The following is a 12,124-nucleotide window of genomic DNA, read 5'->3' as shown; positions in this document are numbered from 1 at the left end:
TGGGAGGTTACAGTTTTATTTGATTTTCATGATTGATAAATTAACTACAAATAATTATGCTCATATTTTATTTTATATGTGTTTATTTATAATTAATTATTTTTGTTCGCTAACGTGTTTTGTCTAACAATCTTAAGACAGATTCGCTTATTTGCAATTTTCTAATCTGACAAAACACCAAGGCTAAAAAGAAAAATAAATTTTTATATATATATTCGAAAATCAATTTTTTTTAAAAAATAAATCTGTTTAAGGATTTTCCTGCCGTTCAATAAATTTCCTTTTTTATTCTATTATTTATTTTTAATTTTCAAATAAATATTAAAAACTAATAAAATTTGTTTTGGGATTTTTGTTCCCGCCGTTTAACAAATTTTATTCGATTTTGTTCCCAAATTTAAAAAAAAGGTAAAATCCGTTTTAGGATTGATTCCTGCCTTTCAACGGATCTTATTTCTTTAATTTGATTTTTATTTCCAAACGGGAAATTAAAAGTAAATAAAATCATTTCGGGATTGATTCCCGTGTTCAACGATTTTATTCCAAATTTGTTTTATTCAAAAAAAAGTAAAATAAAAAAATTGTTTCGGTATTGATTCCCGTTGTTCAACGATTTTATTTCAAAATTCTTTTATTTTTAAAAACGAGTAAAATAAAAATCGTTTCGGGATTGATTCCTGCCGTTCAACGATTTTATTCCAAATTTATTTTATTTCCAAAAACGAGTAAAATAAAAATCATTTCAGGATTGGTTCCCGTCATTCAACGATTTCATTCCAAATTTGTTTTATTTCCAAAAACAAGTAACATAGAATCCTTTTCGGGATTGATTGCCACCGTTCAATGGATTTATTACATTTTGACTTTGTTGCAAAAACGAGAAATTAAATACAGTAAAATCTATCTCGGGATTTATTCCTGCCGTTTAACAAGATTTTATTTGATTTTATGTTGGTTCCAAATTCAAACTAAATTAAATAAAATCTATTTCGGGATTTATTCCCGCCGTTTAACAAGATTTTATTCGATTTTGTTTTGTTTCCAAACAAAGATGTAATCAAATAATTCTATTTCGGGATTTATTCCTGTCATTTGATAGATTTTATTTTGATTTAATGATATAATTTTGTTTCAGGATTGAGTCCTTCTGTTTAACAAAATTAATTTTGATTTTGTTTCCAAATTTTATTTTGCCGTTTAACAAATCAAAGGGAATTTTTTCTGTTTATGGTAGCCTTAATTGTGGCTTTAAATTGAATTAGAAAAAATTTATCGATGGTGAACTAAAAAGACAATATGAGAATGCATGTCTTGGATTGGTTCCTCGAAAGACTTGGTATTTAAGCGTGCCGAGTGCACCACCTCTCTTTTAGGGTTACCTACCTGGTGCATTATTTTATTGTGTTTTTAATTAGACCGTATAAACTTTTGTTTCAGATTTTTTTGGATTCCTGCCGTCTAATAAAAGTTGATAAGTTTTCTAAATCTGGTTTCGTTTCTTAATAGAAAAATGAAGACTCCCACCAATTCAATCAATTCTCGATCTGAAGCTTTGGTTCAAACGCAATCTTCGATCCAAAACTCAGTATTGCCAGTTGCGGCTACTGTAAGCCATAATGAGAAACTTGCAAAATTCTCAAGACAAAATTTCAAGACTTGGCAACAGAAAATGCTGTTTTATTTGACCATGTTCAAATTGGCCAAATTTTTGAAAGATGACCCTCTTACTATTAAAGAGGGTGAGGTAGATGAAGTCACCGCTTTCACTGCTGTTGAAGCTTGGAAACATTCAAATTTCTTATGTCGAAACTACATCCTGAATGGATTTTCGGATGCACTGTACGAAGTGTTTAGTGTTAAGAAAACAAATAAGGAATTATGGACATCGTTGGACCATAAATACAAAGCCGAGGATGTTGGAACTAAAAAGTTCTTAGTTGCTAAATTCGTGAATTTTGTAATGGTTGATTCTAAATTAGTTGTGAATCAAGTGCAAGAAATTCAACTGATCATTCACGAAATTCTTGCTGAAGGGATGATAATAATTGAATCTTTCCAAGTGGTAGCCATTATTGAGAAGTTGACTCCTGCTTGGAATGACTTCAAGAATTACCTAAAGCACAAAAGAAAGGAAATATCAGTGGAAGACCTAATTGTCAGACTTTGGATTGAAGAAGACAATAGAGGTATGGAAAAGAGGCTTAACAAAACAGCAAATGACAATGTTGCTAAGGCAAACGTCGTAGAAGCCAAGAAAGACTTCAAGAAGGGAAAACAACAGCAAAATGGGCCTAAATTGGGACCGAAATGTGGTGTTTCCAAGAAGCAAAAGTTTCAAGGAAAATGCTTCAATTGCAACAAGATGGGGCACAAGTCATCTGACTATAGGATCCCAAAGAAAGTTAGAGCTAAGGAGGCTAATGTTGTGGACGAAATTTCCAAGGAAGTGGTAAATATGGAATAATGTGTGTAACTATGAGTAAGAATGTTCTTAGTAAAGGGGAATGTTTGTGGGAAGGAGATATGAATTAAACTAAATGCTATCTCTATAAAAGCAAAACTATGAAAAAGAATGTTGTTCTTTGTAAGGCTCGAGTTTGTGTAAGTGTACACAATCGTTATCAAGTAATAAGTAAGTATTGAGTTATCGTCTCCACAGGGATTGTATTTATGCTAAGCAACTTAATTTGTAAAATTATATTAATAATTTGAAAAATAAAAACAAAATATAGTTGAGAAGTGGTATAAACTCGGTGCAACGATCCCTAATGTAAATTATCGTAATATGCAGACTATATGAATGAAATAGATTTTAGCAAAATTTAACACAATTTGCAACAATTATAGCAAAAATAAACTAGGACAATTACTTTAATTAAAATTAATTTATTATCATCATGCTTAATAATATTCGGAAAAACATTCCATGGCAACTCGATCTTTCATGAGTTTGGAAACCAAATTAGGTTCTTTCAGAATCCTTTACTTAGTAAATACGTATTTTACTGGTCCTTATTTACTAAGGGTTTCTTAGCATTCGTGTGAGGTACCAAGGACATGTTAGGTTTGAAACAATTTAATCACACAAATCTAAAAACTATGTAGATAACAGAGCCTGGCTAGGGTTGTTATGCAACCTACAATTTAATCAGGTTAGGATCTAAATTGAGCATGCACATTTCAATTATCTATTAGCCATCGTCTGGTTAGGATCGCTCAGCTAATTTAGGTGCATTTCAATCACGTATGAATGAAACACAGACTTGATTTTAATTGAAAACATGATCGATTGAGGCACAAATATTATAAGCATGAATCAAATAAATATTATTTAATTAAAATAATCATCCTAACTTAAATAAAATTAAGCTATCATTTTTGTAAACAAGAACAAAGAACTCATAGAAAACATCTTTAAATTAAATTAAAGAAAAGAAAGATTAAACCCAATTCAGAGTGGCTGTCACCCAAGACTCTGACTGACGAGGCTCTTTCGCTTCTTTACGTTGCTCCTTTGCTGATGGCTCTCCAAGGTGGCCAACCAAGGGCTCTTTAAGAGGGTAATTTGCTAAAATCATTATGTAAGGATGATGATAGGCGTGAGAGCTAAGAGAGTTGAGAGAGAGGATGAGAGATGAGAAGGATAAGGGATGAGGGATGATTGAAAAAGTGGGTGAGGCAAGAGAGCTAGTTTGCTAAAATTAGAAGTGTCCATCCTTTGAAACCTCCTCCAAGAGTGGCCTGCCATGAATTGAGGAAATGTGGCTGATTTTTCCTTGATTTTTGGTCAATTTAAATGCCACAACAACTCAGGATTAGGACTCGGTCTCCAGCAAATCTTCAGGTAAATCTCCGATTTCTTTAACTTTTCAAGGGCCTTATGTAATTAAACCAAAAATTGGTTTATAATCAGCCATGTGGAGCCGAAAATTGGGTTGACTTGGTCGTGACTTTGGACTGTTTTACAATTAGAAGAAAACTCTCAGACCTTTTAAAAATAGCAGATAGTTTAGAGGGCCAAATGAATTAATTTAACCACTTTAATTAATCAATTTACTTAATTAATTAAACCCAATTTTATTAATGAAATATTTAAAATGAATTATTAAAATATAACATTATATTTTATTATTTAATTTAATTATGCATGACCCACTTCATAGCTTAAAAATATAATATGCTTAAATTAATATAAAATAAGCCATTTTATGCATGAAAACTATATAATAAAACATAAAATCACATTTTAATAATTTCTATGTCCTAATTTCATATTTTCACATATTTCATTAATTTATTAAAAAATTACTTGGTTTTAACAACAATTTTAAGTAAAAAGGTGATGAATTATATAGGAAAAATCCTATATATTTTTCCGTTTACACACCCCCAAACTTAAATCATTGCTCGTCCCGAGTAATGTTCATGCACAGTACAAGGTCTTGCTAAGGCAAATTTTGCTAAGAGTGTAAGTATCATCAATCTTCGTCTCATAATCATGCATCAACAAATTCATGCTCATAGATCTTCTTTATTAACAAGTAACTCATATACAAAAATTTTGAAAATTTTATTCTAAGTTTCAATATATGCTAACAAGAATCATAGTTTGCATGTATGTCACAGCCATAGATAATATTCTTCATTCAACACAATTTCTCATCAATCAAGCAAACAAACATAAGGCTTATATATGATCTTCATATGTTGAACTTAATACTCCGTCTCCACTAATATAGGTGACATAATCATCAAATGAATAGGTCTTTTATAATGTTGTAATGGGGCTTCGTTAAAGGTAGGGGTTTTAAGAGATGAGACATTTCGGTTTTAAAAATCTTAACCTTTAACTTGTCCTGGATTTCTTGAAATTCAACCTTTTTCTTTAAGTGAACCTTTGGCACACCCCCAAACTTATTTTGAACTCAAGCTCATACATTTTTCCTTTTTGAAGACTAGGCGAACTTTTCTTCGCTCTTTCTTTGTCTTTGTGATTTTTTTTTAAGCATGAGCACATACATCTTTATGAAAATTTCCTCAAATGTTGATTCCCAAGACACTTAAGTTAAAATAGGTGCACAAAATTAGGATAATTTTAAAAAGATGGTAACCGGCTTATAATGTAGGTTCATTTCAAAAACAGGCCTTAAAACTCAAAATTGTAGTTTCAAGGGTCTAATATCATAATGTGGGCTTGAAAAAGGCTTAAACGGTCCAAAGAAAAATGGTGCCCATATCATTTTAGATTTTTATGTCCCCTAGGATTTTTCCTCAAGAAAGTTATTAAGTCAATTCTAAAGATATAAACCTTCATGCATGTCTGATCTCAAGAGAAACTAAGTTTTCATAGCAAACATTACCTAAGACTAAGATCATAAAAACATTCCATTTTTCTTGATAATATATAATCACTCAGATAAAAGCATCATTCATACTTGCATACAAGCTATCTTATTAAAAATAATTTATCTAAGCATTCATTTATTAAAACATACTTATGAAAGAAATGATTGAAACATACTTGAAAATTTTAAAATTTGAGCAATTTATTTGCCTTACCCCCTTTAAAAAGAAGCAATGTTCTCATTGCAAGAACAAAGTAATGAATGAAAACTGAACACCAGATTGGGTTGTAAAGAAAGAGAGGTGAGTCATTAAGACTGCTTAAATACCAAGTCTTTCCTAATAACCCAATCCTAGACATGTTCATTCCCATTGCCACATCACTTAGTCTTTTTCTTTCTAAAGAAGTATTTATTCATGCTTGCTATGTTTTATTTTGCAAAGATTAAATCCTAATTACTAAAGAAATAAATTCCTAAATACCTAAAAAACAATTAAATAAATAACAAGACAAGAATCCCCTGTTTTATTTTTTTGACTCATTCCCCTTATCTTCTTTAGTTCCATGTCCGCTTGCATCGTCAATATCTTCTGTCCATGTCTCAAAGATAGCATCTGGGAACTCAGGAACAAAAGTGTTAGAGATATTCTTAAAAGTATTTCGAATTGAATCATCCCTAATTTTTTCATATTTCCAGTAAGTTTGTTGTTGATTGAGCATGAACTTGCACATAACCATCAAAATTGACAGCTCCGATTTCTTTGAAGTCGGCATTGGAGTCATAAATTTTGGTTCAACACTTAGCTTGACTGGTTCTTCTTCTAGCTCAACCCTTAGTTCAGAGTTTTCAGCTCCTTCAGCTGGTTGAGGACGATTTGGTTCCTTATCAGATTCTTCTTCTTCAGTGTCTGTAACTGAATCAGCTTTAGTTTTAGTTTTATTTGTTGACTCTTCGGTTTCTGGCTCAGTTGGTTCCTCTCGCTCACCTTGGTTCAGCTCATGCACTCTCTCTACTAGCCTTTCAAGATCGTGACTTGTGATGCACCCTTGGACATACTGCCCCCTCAGATTTGCTTGTGTTATAACACGGGCCCTTAAGCAAAGTGAAGTGATTAATGATGGTAAATAAGCATTTCCTGCCTTCTTTTTAGAACAATTGTGAATTTCCTTGAGGATAATTTTCCTAACATTAATGGAATTTTCTGTCAAAATTGCATATAACAAAAGCATTCGTTCCATCGAGATGGTGGAACTATGTGAGATAGGCATAAAACTGTAGCGAACAAAATAAAACCATACCTTTGCTACTGTTAGGATCCCATACTTTCTTATAATCCAGTGGGATCCCAGATTTGTCACAACATCAAGCACTTGTTGAAGAAAACCCTAATTGATATTATTCATCATAGGGTAGTACTTATCTTCCTCAACATCAGGTAAATTAAACAAATCATTGATGGACTTAGAAGTAAGAGATACCTTTTTCTTTCGAACGATGACTTCAGTAGCATCTTATGTAGTCAAACTAGCTTAGAATTCTTGAACTAGTTCATCATCAGAAAGTGAACGAGCATCTCAGAATTGTTCCCACTTGAGAGTATTGATTATCTTTCTAATCGGCACAGGGACAACCATCACATCATTGCTCTTCAGGTTAAAACTCTTTTCCGGCATCATAAGTTGATGCTTGAAAATTGAATCAAATCTCTCTTTCACTTCTTCATCGATCAAAATCGGGTTTTTAGAAGTAGTTTTTGACGATATAGGTCTTTTTTGAGACATGGTATTTTCCCAAAAATTCGACAAAGTTCCTGCTTACAGAGGCAAAAGAGAAATCGGCAAAAGAAGGTGGAACTTGTTTCGGCAAACCTTGCGACAGCGAAGGAGTTGCAGCGGCAACGATAATGTACGGTAGCAATGGTGGTATGTGGCGGTGATAATGGCTGCGTGCTGCAGAGACGTCGATGCTTCGGCCAAGGAAAAGAAAAGCGCTAGAGATTCCTTTCGGGATTTGAGGCTAGAGGCACAAAAAAGAGATTTTAAGGAATTTTAGGGTGTAAGCAAATTACTTTGAGGGATATGAAAATTTAGTAGAATGGAGAGGGGTTTATATAGGGAAAAATTAGGGCAACATGTAGCAAAAATTTAGCTAAATTAAAGTTACTTAGGCAACAAGTAATGGGTGTGACGGCAAGGGTTAAAATTTTCCCTCCTTTTTGCTATCTTGGGCCTCAAACTCAGACTGTATCTCACTAAAAAAACTTATTAGTACTTGGGCCAAATTTGACCCTCTTTATTAACATAAAAATTTAAAATTTAACAAAATAATTTAAACGAGAAAAACATTTTAAAACCTAATTAGAAGATTTCTTCTTAACAAATTACATTAAATTAATTCCCAAGAAAGGTTGGAGGGGTCACAGTGGTCCCGTTTAAGTTCCAATCTTTTTAGACAGAATTAATTAAATGTACTTAATTTAAGAAAATAAATTCTAACTATTTATTTATTTACAAGACGAGTTTATGAAAAACCAAAGGTCTGTTAATTTGAACGAAGATTCAACTTGCTCAACTTCACCATCCCAATAGTGTTTGAGACGTTGACCATTAATTTTAAACGTACCTCCGTAATTGTTGTACAATTCAATAATTCCATAAGGATAAACTCGGTGGATAGTATAAGGTCCTTTCCATCAAGATTTTAGCTTCCCAGGAAATAGCTTTAGCCTTGAATTAAACAACAACACCTTCTGACTTTCTTTAAACTCGTGAGGTTCTATATGACTATCATGCCATCTCTTTGATCTTTCTTTACACATTTTGGCATTCTCATAGGAAAACAACCTCAGATCTTCCAACTAATCAAGTTATAACATCCTTCTCTCACCAGCTTGCTTAAGATCAAAATTTAACTGCTTCAAAGCCCAGTGAGCTTTATTCTCCAATTCTAATGGCAAATGACATGCCTTTCCAAAGACTAACCGGTAAGGAGCCATTCCTAACGGAGTCTTGAATGTTGTTCGATAGGCCCATAATGCATCATCCAGCCTTCGAGACCAATCTTTTCTGTTAGGGCATACTACCTTTTCAAGGATACCTTTGATTTCATGGTTCACTCTTTCAACTTGTCCATTAGACTGGGGGTGATAGGCAGTAGCAATCTTGTGCTTCACATCATATTTGTCAAGCAACAAACTTAAGTCATTTGTTCACAAAGTGAGAACCTTCATCACTAATAATAGCTCTTGGTGTCCTAAATCATGTAAACATATGCTTATATAGGAATCGCGTGACTACCTTAGCATCATTTGTAGGGTATGCTTCAGCTTCAACCCACTTGGATACATAGTCTACAGCAACTATGATGTATTTGTTCCCATATGAAGAAGGAAATGGGCCTAAGAATTCAATGCCCTATACGTCGAACAATTCAATCTTTAAAATGTTTGTCAAGGGCATCTCATTCCTCCTTGATATATTTTCGGTTCTTTGGCACTTATCACAGTTCTTCATATAAGCGTAAGCATCTTTAAATATTGTAGGCCAAAAGAAACCTGCTTGTAAAATCTTTGCTGCAGTACGTGAACCACAGAAGTGTCCCCCACTTGGAGATGAATGACAATGATATAAGGTCTCATCAATCCCACTTTCAGCTACACACTTTCGGATTATATTATCTGCATACTGTTTAAACAAAATATTGGCAAAATCAGCAAACCAGGGTATTTCATGAATTCGACTTACCTCAAATAAGTGCTCATCTGGGAAATTCTCGTTGATAGGCACACTAGACTGGGTTACCAACATCGACAAATGATCAGCTACTTGATTTTCGACACCTTTTGTGTCTTGGATCTCAAGGTCAAATTCTTAGAGTAAAAGTATCTAATGAATTAGCCTTGGTTTTGCATCTTTCTTCGTGAGTAAGTATTTAATGGCCGCATGGTCAGTAAATACTGTAACTTTGGTACCTATAAGACATGATCGGAATTTGTCAAAAGCAAAAACTATAGATAATAGTTCCTTTTCAGTTACTGTATAATTGAGTTGGGCTCCCGTCAAGGTTCTACTTGCATATTAAATGGGGTGGAATACTTTATTTCTTCTTTGACCCATTACAGCTCCAACAGCATAATCACTTGCATCGCACATTAACTCAAAAGGTGAGTTCCAATCAGGTGTAACGATTATTGGGGCTTTAATTAACCGATTCTTTATATCTTCAAAAGCTTCCAAACATGCTTTGTTGAAATTGAACACTGTATCTTTCTCTAACAATAAACATAGCGGCTTAGAAATTTTTAAGAAATCCTTGATAAACCTTTGGTAAAAACTGGCATGGCTTAAGAAACTTCTGACTGCTTTCACATTAATTGGGGCTGATAATCTTTCAATTACGTCCACCTTTTCTTTGTCAACTTCAATTCCTTTCTTTGAGATCTTGTGACCTAAGACAATTCCTTCATTGACCATAAAATGACATTTTTCCCAATTAAGGACAAGATTCATCTTTTCGAATCTCTTCAGTACCTTAGCTAAATTACTCAAACAGATATCATAAGTGTTACCTAAAACAGAAAAATCATCCATGAAAACCTTGACGAAATTTTTGACCATATCAGTAAATATTGCCATCATGCATCATTGAAAAGTTGCAGGTGCATTGCATAAACCAAAAGGCATTCGCCTAAAAGCAAACGTACCATACGGACAAGTAAAGGTTGTTTTATGTTGGTCCTTGCTACAATTATTTGGTTATATCCTGAATAGCCATCTAGAAAACAATAGAATTCATAACCTGCCAGTCGATCTAACATCTGATCCATAAAATGCAACAGAAAATGGTCATTCCGAGTGGCTTTGTTCAGCTTTCTGTAATCAATACAGATTCTCCAATCGGTAACAGTTTTCGTTGGAATTAACTCGTTATGCTCATTTTCAACAATCGTGATTCCACCTTTTGTTCGACACACACTGCACCAGACTTACCCACAAACTATCTGAAATAGGATAGATGATTCCTATATCTAACCATTTAATCACTTCATTTCTCACAACTTCTTTCATAATAGGATTGAGCCTCCTTTTCCCATCAATCCGAGCTCTTTCACCTTCTTATAAAATGATTTTATGTATACAAAATGAAGGGCTTATACCTCGAATATCAGCTATGCTCTAACCAATTGCTTTCTTAAATTTCTTTAGAACAACAATTAATCGCTCCTCTTGATCTTTTGTCAGTTCTGCTGAAATAATCATAGGCAAAGTAGAACAATCACCTAAATACACGTATTTCAAATGGGAAGGAAGTACCATTAGTTCGAGTGTAGGTGGTTCTTCGATTGACAACTTGGGTTGCACAAATTCTTTGACTTCCAACTCCAACGGTTCAAACCGTGTGGATTGAATATAATTTCTCGGATTGGCTTTCATCAAAGCCATGTTTTCTTCACCTTTTTCATCCTCCAAAGGGTCAAGATCTAAAGCTTTCTCCAATGGATCTTCTTCAAAATTTCTTTCCAAAGAAACCAAGGTTTCTATCTCTTCCATAACTGAACACTCCTTTGCCAGATTGAGAAATTTCATTGCTTTAAGAAGGTTACCTGATCGTCTTGAACTCGCATGGTGAGTTCACCTTTCTGCACATCAATTAACGTTCTTCTCGTGGTTGGGAAAGGTCTCCCAAGGATAATTATTACTTTCTTATCTGCTTCAAAATCTAAAATAATGAAATTAGTAAGAAAAATAAATTTATCGACTCTTACCAAAACATCCTCGATCTTTCGTTCGGGATATGCTAAAGATCGATTCGCTAGCTGAAGCGTCATAGTTGTAGGTCTTACTTCACCTATTCCTAACATCTTGAAAATAGACTTAGGCATTAAGTTGATACTTGCTTCTAAGTCACACAAAGCTTTACCACAGTAAGATTCACCAATGTTACAGGGTATAGTAAAGCTTCTTGGGTCTTTCAATTTTGGTGGCAGTTTGTTTTGCAGGAACGCACTGCACTCCTTTGTCAAAGAACCAGTCTCATACTCACTCAGTCATTTTTTCTTGGATAGTATATCCTTCATAAACTTCACATAATTTGGCATTTTTTCTAAAGCCTCCACCAACGGAATATTGATGTGTTATTACTCACATAGAGGAAATAGAGGATACCTGAGCCGATAATGAAGTGAGAGAGTCAACTTCATGAACTCCAGCTACTCGTCTTCCTGAAGCTGTTCGATTTGTTGGCCATTGAAAGTTATTACTCGCGATCCTCTCGATGATCTCATAAGCCTCATTATAAGACTTAGACAAATTTGCACCATTCGCGGAAGCATTTACCATAAATCTTGTATGTGCATTGAAACCATTATAGAATGTCTCCAAATGGATATAATGAGGAATCCTATGATGAGAAAAATTACGAAGTAACTCCTTGAATCGCTCCCAAGCCTCATACAAAGACTCGTCATCCAATTGTTGGAAAGTTGTGATCTCGTTCCTTAACTTAGCGTCTTTGCTAGGTGGGAAATACTTAACCAAAAATCTCTCTGCTAATTCTTGCCATGTAGATATAGAAGTTGGTGGCAATGAATTGAGCAATGCTCGTGCTCGATCTCACAACGAGTACGGAAACAACTTTAACCTCAATGCGTCTTCAGTTACACCGATTATCTTAAATGAATCGCTCACCTCTATAAATAATGGAAGGTGGAGATATGGATCTTCTGTTGGCATACCACTAAATTGGCCTACCGTTTGTAGCATTTGAAACATCACTGGTTT

The 12,124-nt window shown here is 33.9% G+C and overlaps 1 non-coding gene across 1 annotated transcript; it reads left to right on the top strand.

Moving 5' to 3' along the window:
- Positions 1-11,741: 11,741 nt before the first annotated feature.
- Positions 11,742-11,848, top strand: LOC128040701 (small nucleolar RNA R71). The gene has a single exon (XR_008195507.1). It is a non-coding gene; the product is annotated as a small nucleolar RNA R71 (small nucleolar RNA).
- The last annotated feature ends 276 nt before the right edge of the window (positions 11,849-12,124 follow it).

The sequence above is a fragment of the Gossypium raimondii genome, chromosome 4, assembly GCF_025698545.1.
Source record: "Gossypium raimondii isolate GPD5lz chromosome 4, ASM2569854v1, whole genome shotgun sequence".
Taxonomy (NCBI): Eukaryota; Viridiplantae; Streptophyta; class Magnoliopsida; order Malvales; family Malvaceae; genus Gossypium; species Gossypium raimondii.
The sequence above is the reverse complement of the archived record's forward strand: the minus strand, read 5'-3'. Positions and strand labels throughout refer to the sequence as shown.